This window comes from Capsicum annuum, unplaced genomic scaffold (genome assembly GCF_002878395.1).
Source record: "Capsicum annuum cultivar UCD-10X-F1 unplaced genomic scaffold, UCD10Xv1.1 ctg81160, whole genome shotgun sequence".
Lineage (NCBI taxonomy): Eukaryota > Viridiplantae > Streptophyta > Magnoliopsida > Solanales > Solanaceae > Capsicum > Capsicum annuum.
In genome coordinates this window covers 149,033-161,460 of record NW_025891863.1, presented here as the reverse complement: position 1 = coordinate 161,460, position 12,428 = coordinate 149,033, and the positions used below count along the sequence as shown (strand labels likewise).

Sequence of the window (12,428 nt, the reverse complement as noted above, 5' to 3'; positions counted from 1 at the left end):
ATAGAAATTATGGACATAAAGAAAATAATATGGAAAAAATTACAAGATTATGAAGAGGAAGAATTATTAAACAGTATAGAAAACTTACACATATATTATGAACAACAATATTATTTAGATTCAGATGGATATTATACAGATTAAAAATGTCAAGATATATTAAGAAAATTAGAGCAAACCAAGAAGACCTACATAAAGAAATTAATTATAGAAAACAAATTAGAGAAATAATGAAAAATCTAATAGAAAAATTAAAATGGATAGACGAAACCTTAAAAAATCTAGAAAAAACAAAGATAAAAGTTTAGATAGTTTAAAAAATTCATTAAAAAGAGAACAAGAAGAAATAGTTAGTAGCATAAATAACCTCAAACAAAATATTAAATATAGTACAAATAGAATAGATTATTATACATTTACTTTAGAATAAAATGATAAACTACGAATGTTTAAAATATTGGAAACAAGAAATAGAAGAAATAAGATTAACAGAAAACCTTATAAAAACAAATTTAATTGAGTACTTTAAAACAAAAGATATAGAATATTTAGAATATCTTACAAAATAATATAGAAGATTTACATAAACTAAGAGAAAAAACTAAAGAATATTATAGCAAAGCATTTAATCAACTATCATTTAATCACCCCCAAAATATGAATATCAGTAAAATTGAATATATCAATAAAATATATGAAAATAAAAAATACAAGAACGAAGAAAAATAGTTAATGAATATTACTCCAAAGAATTTAACAATTACATAAATTAATGGATACATCTTACGAAATTAATAAATCATTAAAAGAAATAGAAACCCAACTATATAGTTTATACCGTACTAATGAGGATCCTAAAACACTAGATAATTTAATTACGATAATATCTAATCTAGAATATGAATTAATAAAATATCTTAAGTCAAGAATATAAAAATGAAAATTATTCCAATCAATAATATTCAGAAAATACATAATATAAAAATAAATACATACGTATTTATCATCTAGTAAACTTACCGTGCCTAATCCGCACCCCCTACAAATGGTACTGTTTTGGGTGTTTGTTTTGTGGGTTCTTGATTGTTCTTGTATCATTTTTTCACCATGAATTTAGGGTTTGATACCACACAAACTCAATTATAGCTAGATTCTTTCTCAGAGTTGTTTATTCAAACAAATTTAAAACTTTTTCTGATTGTATAAAATGTGAGCCAAATAAACTCTAGGTCGGATCACCGTTGTAACTCTTTCTTTTTCAAATTTTTGAGTTTATTTCTTCTTAAAAAGACTATTTTTTGACATTCCTGAACTAACATTCTTGTTCTTTTTATTTAAACAACTTTCTGACATTCATGATTGTCAATTTTCTATTCTATTAATGTTACTTTATCATCATGTTAACATTTGTTTATCGGTGTTATATTACTAATTATGTGACTTAATGCAAAATAGAAAAAATTGAATGCAATATTAAATAAAGGAAAAAAATTAACAATATTCAAATGTAAAATCGTCCAAACTTTTAATAAATATATGATACTTAATAAAGTATCGTATTTGTTGCTAAAGGATATTCAGGAATGAAATATCTAACAGTCTTACCTGAGCGCAAAACTAAAGGAGCCATGACGTGAATGTACACATTCTTGTTTGCCAAGATCAAGATGATTAGATGTAGCCTGAATCTATAAAGATGAACTATCAAAGTTAAATTACATATATGTGTTGTTCTTACTTATTTCAATTTTATGAAGTACAACATATTTTAAGTGTGTCTCACCTTATACCCTTTTTTGGATAATATTCCTAGTGTATGTTCCTTTCATCCGTTTGGTTAATCTGTTGTAGACATTGATATCCCTCATAGAAATGTAAAATAAAGTTGAATCATTTTTTTTAAAAAAAAGAATATACAATGAAAAAGGGAGAAATGATACAATATCTTTGGCTTTCTTGAATTTCTCTATCAATTATGAATTATTTGAGCCTTTATTTCTAATTTCCTCTTCAATCCCTTGTTAATAATATGTAGGATCTACATGATTTCAACTCAACACAAGATAGGATGTGTAATGATGCCAACTAATACATCAATATTTAAAATAGTAGAGTAGTATTAATTTAATATATTAAAATCAAACAAGACACTTATGAACTTTTTATGAAGGTGAAATCATTTTATTCAGGTATTTTGCAAACAGTTAGTTTCTTGCCTAACTGACCAACAGCATAGAAATAAAAATTATCTATGTCAATATGTATCTATCTTTTAGCGTTAAAAGGAATATCATTATATGTAAATAATGTGTTTTTAAATATTAAAGTGAAAGACTGCATACCTTCAGTAACACTCTAAATCTTCTGTCCAATTTAGTAGTCATGTGGGGAGCCATTGAAGGGGAAGTTGGAATGATCCAGATACATCAGAGTTCGATATTGTAGTTTAGTACATTAATCCTATTTATTTAAGCAAATGCACTAATTAAGAACGTCACATCACTTTTCAAGGTGGAAGTTCTATGAGATTCGGCCAAAGTTCTTTTTGTGATAACAAGCAAACAAAAATGACTTTTATGTAATAAAAAAGTGACTTTTGTTTAATGAACACAACAATAAATGGCCATTAATTAAATTTACTCGTAAATTTGCCTCTATGTAAACCAACACATTGTTATTTATATGTCATAGCGTGGGATAAAGCTTCCTACCTATCAATAGCTCCTAGAAACCATAAAATGTTAATGCTATCCCTCTAATCTAACAATACGGAAGATATGAAAAAAAACCATATATAATACCTATAAAAAAGTCATGATCTGGAAAGAAATAATCTAAATTAGTAAAAGAAGAGTAAAATTGACTTACTTCTGCAAGCTAACTGCCGAGGACACAGACACTCTCTTCTGCATGCTTGCTATATCTGGTTGTGGGGTATTTGCAGTGCCCCGAACTTCCTGATCAGTAGGGAAAAAAATTGAAATGAGAAAAAGAATACCAAATAGTAGACCAAAACATGGAAGTTGTAACCATGGTGAAGTGTATCTTTAAATTTGTGCAATTGTTGAACATTACATATTCATAATATCTGTGAGTACCTTTTTCTTAAATGGCAAACAAGAAGCACCTTTTGAGTGACCCCTCTCAGAGTCAAGAACAACAACAAGAACAAAAAGTATTGTGGTGTTTAACACCAAAGAAAACAGAAGGCTTTCAAATAAACAAATGTTGATGTTTATTATAGTTTATATTATGTACATATGTCCTCGCCTATTATTACTAGGAGAGAGGCAATGATTTTGCTAAATATAAATTTCAGCTATTTGGTAAAATATTCATACTCATACATTTAGATGTTAGTTCTCAATTGTTACACTCTAAATTTAGCTTTTCCGACCAATTATTTATTCTTGCCTGCAAGTGGAAGAAATATTCTTGCTGATGGTGAATATTACATTGCTTGAAACTATAGAATTTTTTACCAAGATCTCATCTAAATTCACTTCTAATTAGCATGCAAGACGACAACACCTTCAGATTTGAATACAATATTTTGGCCTTTTTTCCATTTTACATGATACTAGTATACATACCCGCGCGATGCGCGGATAACATCAAAGAAAGAAATCCACCAACACTTTTATCATGTACAATCATTATCAAATTAACTGTTTTATTTCATATTGCATTATTAATTGTGGCTTATTTATACCCCATACAATTTATTGAAATCTCAGAATTTGAACCTCCTAAAATTAATCTACATTCAAATGCCATAGGTATTATGTTTGTCTCGAACGCAATAAATACAAAACTATATCTCATCTGTTTTTTAATCAAGAAAAAATGATTAATTGGTGAAAGACATAAATTTTCAAAAAATTATCTTTCTTATATAATTTGATCTAAAATTGTTGCACGTCGAATAAAGAAAACTCATTAATTTATTGACGATTGAAGTTTAATCAAAATAAAAGTCATAGTAGCAATGACTATTATACTAAAAATAACTATGACAAAAGTAACACACAATAACTAATAAAGAAATTAAAATGAAACAATAAAATTGTAAACAAATATGCAAATTATATAAACTATATAGATGTAAGATGTAACTTAAGTAGTAATCCAAGTAAACACGGCTTACTATTTCATATAGAATAACATTATCGAATCTCCAAAGAACAAATAGATGCAAACAAAATGTACCATAAATAAATTTAAAATATGGAAATGGCTGTATTTTAAAGATTTAAAAATGTTCCGACATAATAGTAGTGCTTCATGATTTTAATTATAGATTCAGTCTTATCAATCAAAATTATTTGGCCTATGCTTTCTTCAAGGATCATTCGATCAAGAAGATTTTTAACTCTAACTCAACCGGTTGTTTAGAGTCCCTATACTTTATGTACTTCTCAACTATTGCAATCTTGTTGCTGCAGCTTCACTGTTTTCTGAGTTCCAACCCCAAAACTCAATTTTTCCGGCCATTCTTGACCTCCTCAACACTATAAAGACATAAAAAATGTGATCTTTTTAAAATGAGCTTGGAATTTGATTTAACACCCACAAGAACACAGAGGGAGGGTTGGAGAAATGCTCAATATTGAAGGTGTTAGTGAAAAAAAAAACAGTGGAAAAGTAGCATAGATGGTGCTAGCAATATGCGATTCACCAATTTCAGTGTCACTGACTGGCATCTTTCCCACTCTGAAAAAGTCATAGAACGCAACAATTACTTCTTCAGGATGTTCAGCACAATACTGCATATGCTTCATAAACTTAGGAATATACTTAAGAGAGTACTGCAATTAAATGATTTAATAGAAAATTCTGCCTTCTGCCCTTACATAATACTAAAGTAAATTTTAATTTTAAATTACCTGAATTCCTTGTTCAGGTTATTTGGAAGAGTTGTTACAACATTTTCATCCCCATAGTTTGACCCAAAATAATCTTAACACGCTCCAAAAAGACTATTGCAAACTGTCTTCCAACTGACTCATCAACAACCACATAGTAAGTTGTAAATTGAATGATATCATTAGCATAGGCAAGTCTATTAATCAGCAACTGTGCAAGATTGATATATATGTAATAGTGCAAGAGAGCAGGAACCTATTCACATGAATGAGACTAATCGGAACAATATTTTCCTCAAAAGAGGAGCAGTTATTTCAATTTTATGGCAAGGCCCATACCAAGGCTTTCAAAGATGAGCTCATTAGTAGATCATTGATTACATAAACAGCTAAGAATACTTGAGCCAGAAAACAAATAGAGATACTCAAAATTAGGTGACCTAAGAAATGCAATACAGCGTATTAGAGAACTCCTTCAATTACGACAAAAAAGGATAAGTAGGTAAGTTGTAACTATCTTCAAAACTGTAATGCATAAAGAGAAAAGGGAGTATTGGAGAAGAATCAGTACCTTCCTACAACAACCTTTGAAATTAAGTAAGCATGATCAATTTTCTGTTGTAATGCCTCCGACTTTCTATCTTCCACTATATGTATTCCTCTTATGAAAAACTAATTTTGATATAAAGAAGATAGTCAAAATTAGAGTTCCAGAGGACAAATATTTCGATGTGCAGAAATAAACTTAGTAATGAAAGCATGTCGCCCATATCATGAGCAGGGCTGGCATTACCCAGGTAGTTGTACAAAGCTGTAGCTGCTGCATTGGAATATTGCTTCTAATTCATTCCAAATTCCAAGAACCCAAAAAAAGGATTTCCTAAATAAACAAAGAATATAATCAAAAATTTCAACAAAGAATGATAAAATACTCGCGAAGAAATAAAATTCACAATACCTGAAAATTCTCACTATTTCTTTTTTTTTTGTTTGTTCAACTCCTTCTTTCGAATGCTTCTGCTATCCACAATTGGGTAGAAAATCTATTACCTATTCGATTTTTGTGGCATAATTAAACAAAAGTTATCTGCGTCTTCTTCAACATGTACAATAATAAAGTGTTCAAAGTTATGAACCGTCCGGATACATAGAATGAGTCAAAGAATATTTCCACATATTTCATCGAATGATTGCAGTTCCACTTGTGAGAAATCAAACAGACAGAGTATGACTTTGAAATCCAATGACACATCCAACCATTCACAATGTAGAAATGATTCTCTAAGAAAAATAATTTAATAGACAAAAAATAACCAACAACATTGATGAATCATAACATCAAAGTCAATATTATAAAGTACAACAATGCATGCCTGAATAATAGAATAACTGCGATGATTAACGCGATCTTTGTAAAATTCAAACGTCTGGTTAATGCAAAGATAAGTGATTTCCATCGCATTTTTTGAATTGTGATATTGCTGATGAACTCTTGATGATAAACTCTGACAATTTTTTTAAGAAGACGTCAGTATTTGGGGAATGTTGAAAGAGATTTGCATAATTGAAGTATTTTACCCTATATAAGGAGTTATATGAAAGTAGGACAGGTTTTGGATGATGAGATATAATAGGGAAAGTTATGGATAAGATGGAAGAGTAGTTGTGTATTAACACGTATGTTAAACTGCTGACTATATACTGTGATTTTATTTTTTTTTTTATAAAAAAGAAAGTTAAAAATGTTTTTTTTTAACAAAAAAATAAAGTAACCCAATATTGAGGGAAATGTGCATTTGCTGAGATGCTATCATGTTATCCAATATTTGAATTTGAGCTTTAAATAAATATGGGATATGCTACTTATGAGAAAGCTGCTATGGCAGTTTTTAAAATTAAATTTTTTTTAAAAAGTATAAGTAATATGTCATAACTAACCTAACTAATTCCTTCTATAGTGTAAAGGGTAGCAATTATAACCAACCAATATACCAAATTCGAGACAAAAAATTAAAATTTGTAAATTAACTGATAATTTGAAGTTGATATTTTAAAAACAACAAATGAATATAAAATTAAGTAACTGAAAGTTTGAATTCAAAATTTTTAAACTAACTGATTTAACAACTATTTCCTAACTAATTAACTAAACTGACATGTGTTAATATGTAATGCTTCCATGTGGCTTAATGAAGAGGCTTTGTCCTCTCCTTTTAATAATATATAGATTTGAGAATGCATAATTATATAACAAGTACATGTTGTAATTTTTGTATAATTCTATTATCGAAGTAGATACATTATTATCGTGTTATATTTTACTATTTTCTCAAAATTATTGACTCTTCACTAATTTAAGTCTTAATATTGATCCGTGTTTTGCTAATTAAACATTGTATTTTCAAATCAGGTGTATGCAAGTAGAGTATTTTTCTACTTACTATTGAGCTAGAAAATATTGTCAAAAGAAGGTCAAAATTAGATTTAGCCTATTTGATAATGTACTTCTATTTTCGAAAAATTTCTATTTGGCTGAGAATAACATTACTGGTCTAATCCAATAGCCTAAAATTTCATTCTTCTATCATCACAATATGAAAAAGTAAATGAACGTATTCGTCTTATTGGTTTTGTTGATTCTTTAAGGAGGGTTACATTGGAAGATCGGAGATAAGCTCAAAATAAATCCAAGAAAATTAGTCCTATGATCTTTGTCTGGCTTCAAAAGAGCATTTCTTTAGCACCTTGTACGAAAAGGCGATGTCCTAAAGAACATGTTGTGCTAACATTCCCTATTTGATTTTATGTTTCTTAATTGTGATTTAAAAAAAGAACTAAAGAGTTCTCAAACCATTGGGCGAACCCCTTTTCAATTTTTATCTTTATACATACATGTTAAAATAAATTAATTTTCAATTGTCAAAATCATTTAATTTTCAATTGTTTGAATAAATAAAACGTGACAGCCCAAGTGCAGGACCAATCTGCCTGCCTTTATGCCTCAATATTTTTACATCTTACTGTCAAAATAATGAAACCAAGTCCTTTATATAGAAATCATTTTTCCATGCTATTAATACACCTAGAAGTATATAGATATTACAGTTTCCCTTGTTGTGTTTTGATTCCATTACAAATTTGTACATGTAGAAGATAGTACAAGATTTGGCACAAGGCAAAAATAAAAAGATGTGTTTCCATCCTAGCTAACAAGCAAATCTATGCCCGCTGTCCATGTCACTCCCACCAAGACACAGCAAGGAACCAACATGAGAGGAACTCAATAAGTATTGCTTATTGGTTAAAATAAGCAGAAACTTACACATAGGTGAAACCATATTTGAAATGAGTCAACTCTTATCTTATCATTTATCAATTGAGTTTTAACACGCCTTTGTATACTTGTTAAGTTATGAGTGTGAACCTTCTTATTTGGTTAATTTTATACTAGATCTACACATGGTGTATATAAAATATGAGATATTCAGTGATTGGTTATTCTTCCAACAAAATATATGTGAAATCATAAAAAAGAATTTGCTAGCATAAATAAAGTGTCTTGATTAAGATATAAGTGTTATTTGACACCAAAATATCTTTACGTATGAGTATAGTAACTCCAAAATTGCATTTACGGAGTATGTATTTTTATGATCACATAAATCGTCATGTGACCACATAACTCGAGCAATACATAAATCAATCTTATCTATTGTTGCTGAAATTGTAGGATGCCAATTAATGATTCAAAATGGCTTATTTAAATGAAAATATTCATAATAGTTTTAAGAAGTATCATGTGAAGAATGACATTTATATCAGTGCATTAGCTGTGATACGCTTCCTTGCATATTTGTACTTATAAAATCTAAACAAATAAAGGAAATGCATCCACTGAAGCTTTGATTGTTCATCTTCTTAAATTTAGACAATGTCCAATCATCTTGACCTCGACAAATATGCCACTATGGCGATCCACATTGATCATATTTAAAAATTTGTCGGTATCTTTCCATGTACTCATAAAATTTTTATTTTAATAATATTGGTATTAGTTTATTAATGCTCATAATCTACATGACTTGTTGCACGTGTCGAGAAACTAGTATATATATGTGTGTGTGTGTGTTTTGAACTTGAAGGATGGTTTTGAATATGAATTGGGAATCCTTTAAATCCATAATGATATTTATGTACTTGTATGGTATTGAATTGTACACTAGTGAGAGCATGGTTTAAGAACCCGTTTGGAATAATAGACTTATGCTAAACCAACGTTGAAGGATAATTTTCTAACAAATGATGATTTTATTAAGTTTTAAGGTTTTGATAATCAATATGTATGTGTTGATGATTTCTATGCGAAAGGATGTGAAATGGTAGGCTATAAATGACTTGCAAGTTGGAGGTATGACGATACCCCATCGAGAAATTGCCGTAGAAAGAAAAGGAAAAGAAGGTTGTGAACATGATACATGTTTTCTTTTAATGAGCTAAAACTAGATTAATGTGAGGTTGATGGTTACCCGAAGAAAGCACGAGTCAGGAGACTGTATGCTGAAAACTGTGATTTGACGACACCGAATATTGGTACCCAGCTATGTGATCTTGTGTACATTGTATTATGTCACCCCAATTCAGAACCATGGTTAGGGGTCCTTCTTTGTGATCTTGTGTGTTCTCCCTTAACCAGAACTCCAAGCTTGACGGCGAATGGAGATTTGGTTGTTTGTGTAAACATTAATTTGTATGGTGTACCATATATCGCAATAATGCTAAAGTAAATTGAGATACAAAGGAAAGAAATGTGTCTGGAAACTCATCCTACTATGCACATGTGCTTTTAAATTATTTGTGACACTATTTATATAAAAAATCTCACCTATGTTGTGTTAAAGTTGTATTTTATTTTTGGATTACTTTGCGTACCAGTACATATGTATTGACCTTCCTTTATCTCAAGATCTAAGGCACAGTCTCGGGGTCCCGTCCAGAAATAGGATTGAGTGAGTCAGAAGTTGTAGTTGGTGAGCCTTCTCTATTATGGTCTACTGGGGGCTTGTCCCAGTTTCAAACAAGACATTGGTTCTTATGTATTAGAGATTTTGCAGACTGTTGTTAAATGTTGCTAGAAGTTATGGTTTCATATATATATGTGTGTGTGTGTGTGTGCGCGCGCGCGTGTGTGTTTTGAAATTGAAGGATGGTTTTGAATATGAATTGTGAATCCTTTAAATCCAAGATGATATTTATATACATGTATAATATTAAGTTGTACACTATTGAGAGGATGTTTTAAGAACCCTTTTGGAATAATACACTTACGCTAAACCAACGTTTAATAATAATTTTTAAACAAGTGATGATTTTCTTAAGTTTTATGGTTTTGATAATTGATATGTATGTGTTGAATGATTAGTATGCAAAATGCTGTGAAATGGTGGGCTATAAATGACTTGCAAGTTGGGGTTATGACGATACCCAATCAAGAAATTTCCCTTGATAGAAAAATAAAAGAAGGTTGTAAACATGATGCATATTTTCTTTTAATGAGCTAAAACTTTACTGAATGAGTTGGATGGTTACCCGAAGAAAGCACGAGTCAGGAGACCTTATGCTGGAGACCGTGATTTGCCGACACGGGACTTTCGTACCCTTCTATGTGATCTTATGTACGTTGCATTATGTTGTCCCAATTCGGGACCATGGTTAGGAGCCCTGTTTTGTGATCTTGTGCCCAACCACGACATATTGAATTGACTAGGGAATTTGACACCCTACTTTGTTATCTTTTGTGTACTCCCCTCACTAGAACTCCAATCTTGGTGGAAAACCGAGATTTAGTGGTCTCTGTGAACATGAATTTGTAGGGTGTACCATCTAGAGAAATAATGATAAAGTTAATTGAGATACTCAGGAAAGAAATGTGTTTGGAAACTCATCCAACTATGCCCATGTGCTTTCAAATTATTTTGTGACACTATTTATGTAAAAGCTCTCACCTATGTTGTGTAAAAGTTGTGTTTTGTTTTTGAATTACTCTGCGTACCAGTACATATGTATTGACCCCCCTTTATCTCAGGATCTGAGGCATAGTCCCGGGGTCCCGTTCAGAAATAGGCTTGAGTCGTTAGAAGTTGCAGTTAGTGAGCCTTCTCTATTCCAGAAGGCCTGATTTTTAGATTTTGTTGTTTTCTTCTTTTTATGGTCTACTAGGGGCCTTGTCCCAGTTTCAGACAATACACTGGTTCTTCTGTATTGGAGATTTCGTTGACTGTTGCTAGATGTTGTTAGAAGTTATGGAATTCCATTTTGAATGTTTCCTTTGAATTATATTTTTTGACCATGATTTCGTATCGATATTTATTTCTGCATTGTCTTTTATAGTATGTGAACATGTGTACGATGTCCATAAAGTGAAGGGCGCTCGGGCCTTCATGGTTCGGGATGATCGTCGCGGCTAGGTTCTTGACTCAGGTCGTGACAGTAGCCTTACACGATTTGGATGCTTTTCAAGTAGGTCAATGATTACCTTAACCCTAGTAGTACTTGGCCTAGTGCGATCTTGTGTTGCTTTATCCACTGCAATAGGTTTCCCCATAGTTGCTGGCATCGACAATAGGGAGCTCCTTGTAAAGAGATCCAGAGGTTATTCTGGAAATGAAATCCATACCACGTCTTTAGGTGTTTCCTCCTTAGGGTTTCACGAGGCGCCCAAAGGAAAATTTTGAACAAGTACTCTTCTCCATCAAATTTAAAATATCTATAAGAACTTGCGATGAAATCTTGAACTTAAGCTCTTTTCCACTTCCTAATCACATTCCACACGTCATTATACTCAAATTCCTCACAAAAAATTTCATATTTTAACCCACCTTCAACCTTCAAACTTGAGTTTCTCAACAATGGTAGATCCTCTGATTCACCTCCGATTGAGATCAAATTCAAGGTTTAGACTCTAATGGTGTTAGGAAAAAAAATCTAACACCAAAACACAAGAAAAAAATAAAATCAAAGACTCAAAATTTGACCTAACTGTAAAAATGTGAATAGTGATTTTTTTTTTTGGATTTTCAATTTTCTAACAGAACGAGACCCTAGATTGACTTTGTGGGAACGAAATCAAGCTAGGCTTTGATACTGGATTCCCCAAGGATTGTAGAAACAAGGCGTCAATCCACCCTACTTCCCACCCATACAAAACCAGTACAAAGTCGTCATATGTGGGATCAAAATACTTAAAATAAATTAAATAAAAAAATATCAAGAAAAACTATTGTTGCAACATGACTAATGTGGTGACATGAATTTTGAAGTTGGTGTTGAAATATGATCAAGTAGGAAATTGGTGTTGCAACATGAAAAAGTTTGGGACGTTCATCTATAAATAGATGATTTCTATTTACGTTTTAGGTACACCAAAATTGAGAAAGCAATTAAGAGAAAATTTAAGTTATATACCATTATCTTGACTGAGATTGTTGAAAGATTTTAAGATGATTATTGAGCATGAAGTTTAAATCTGATTATAGATGCATTAAAGCTTTATACTTTGAGTTCTAA

The 12,428-nt window shown here is 30.8% G+C and overlaps 1 long non-coding RNA gene across 3 annotated transcripts; it reads right to left on the bottom strand.

Moving 5' to 3' along the window:
- Positions 1-1,025: 1,025 nt before the first annotated feature.
- LOC124895300 lies at positions 1,026-6,391 on the bottom strand. 3 transcript variants are annotated; one of them, XR_007051646.1, is made up of 5 exons: positions 5,824-6,391; positions 5,659-5,745; positions 5,437-5,537; positions 1,784-2,957; positions 1,026-1,688 (listed from the first exon to the last, which is right to left on the bottom strand). It is a non-coding gene; the product is annotated as an uncharacterized LOC124895300 (long non-coding RNA). The 3 variants fall into 3 exon arrangements; XR_007051645.1 differs by having other exon boundaries at positions 5,437-5,745; XR_007051644.1 differs by having other exon boundaries at positions 5,437-5,704.
- Positions 6,392-12,428: the final 6,037 nt, after the last annotated feature.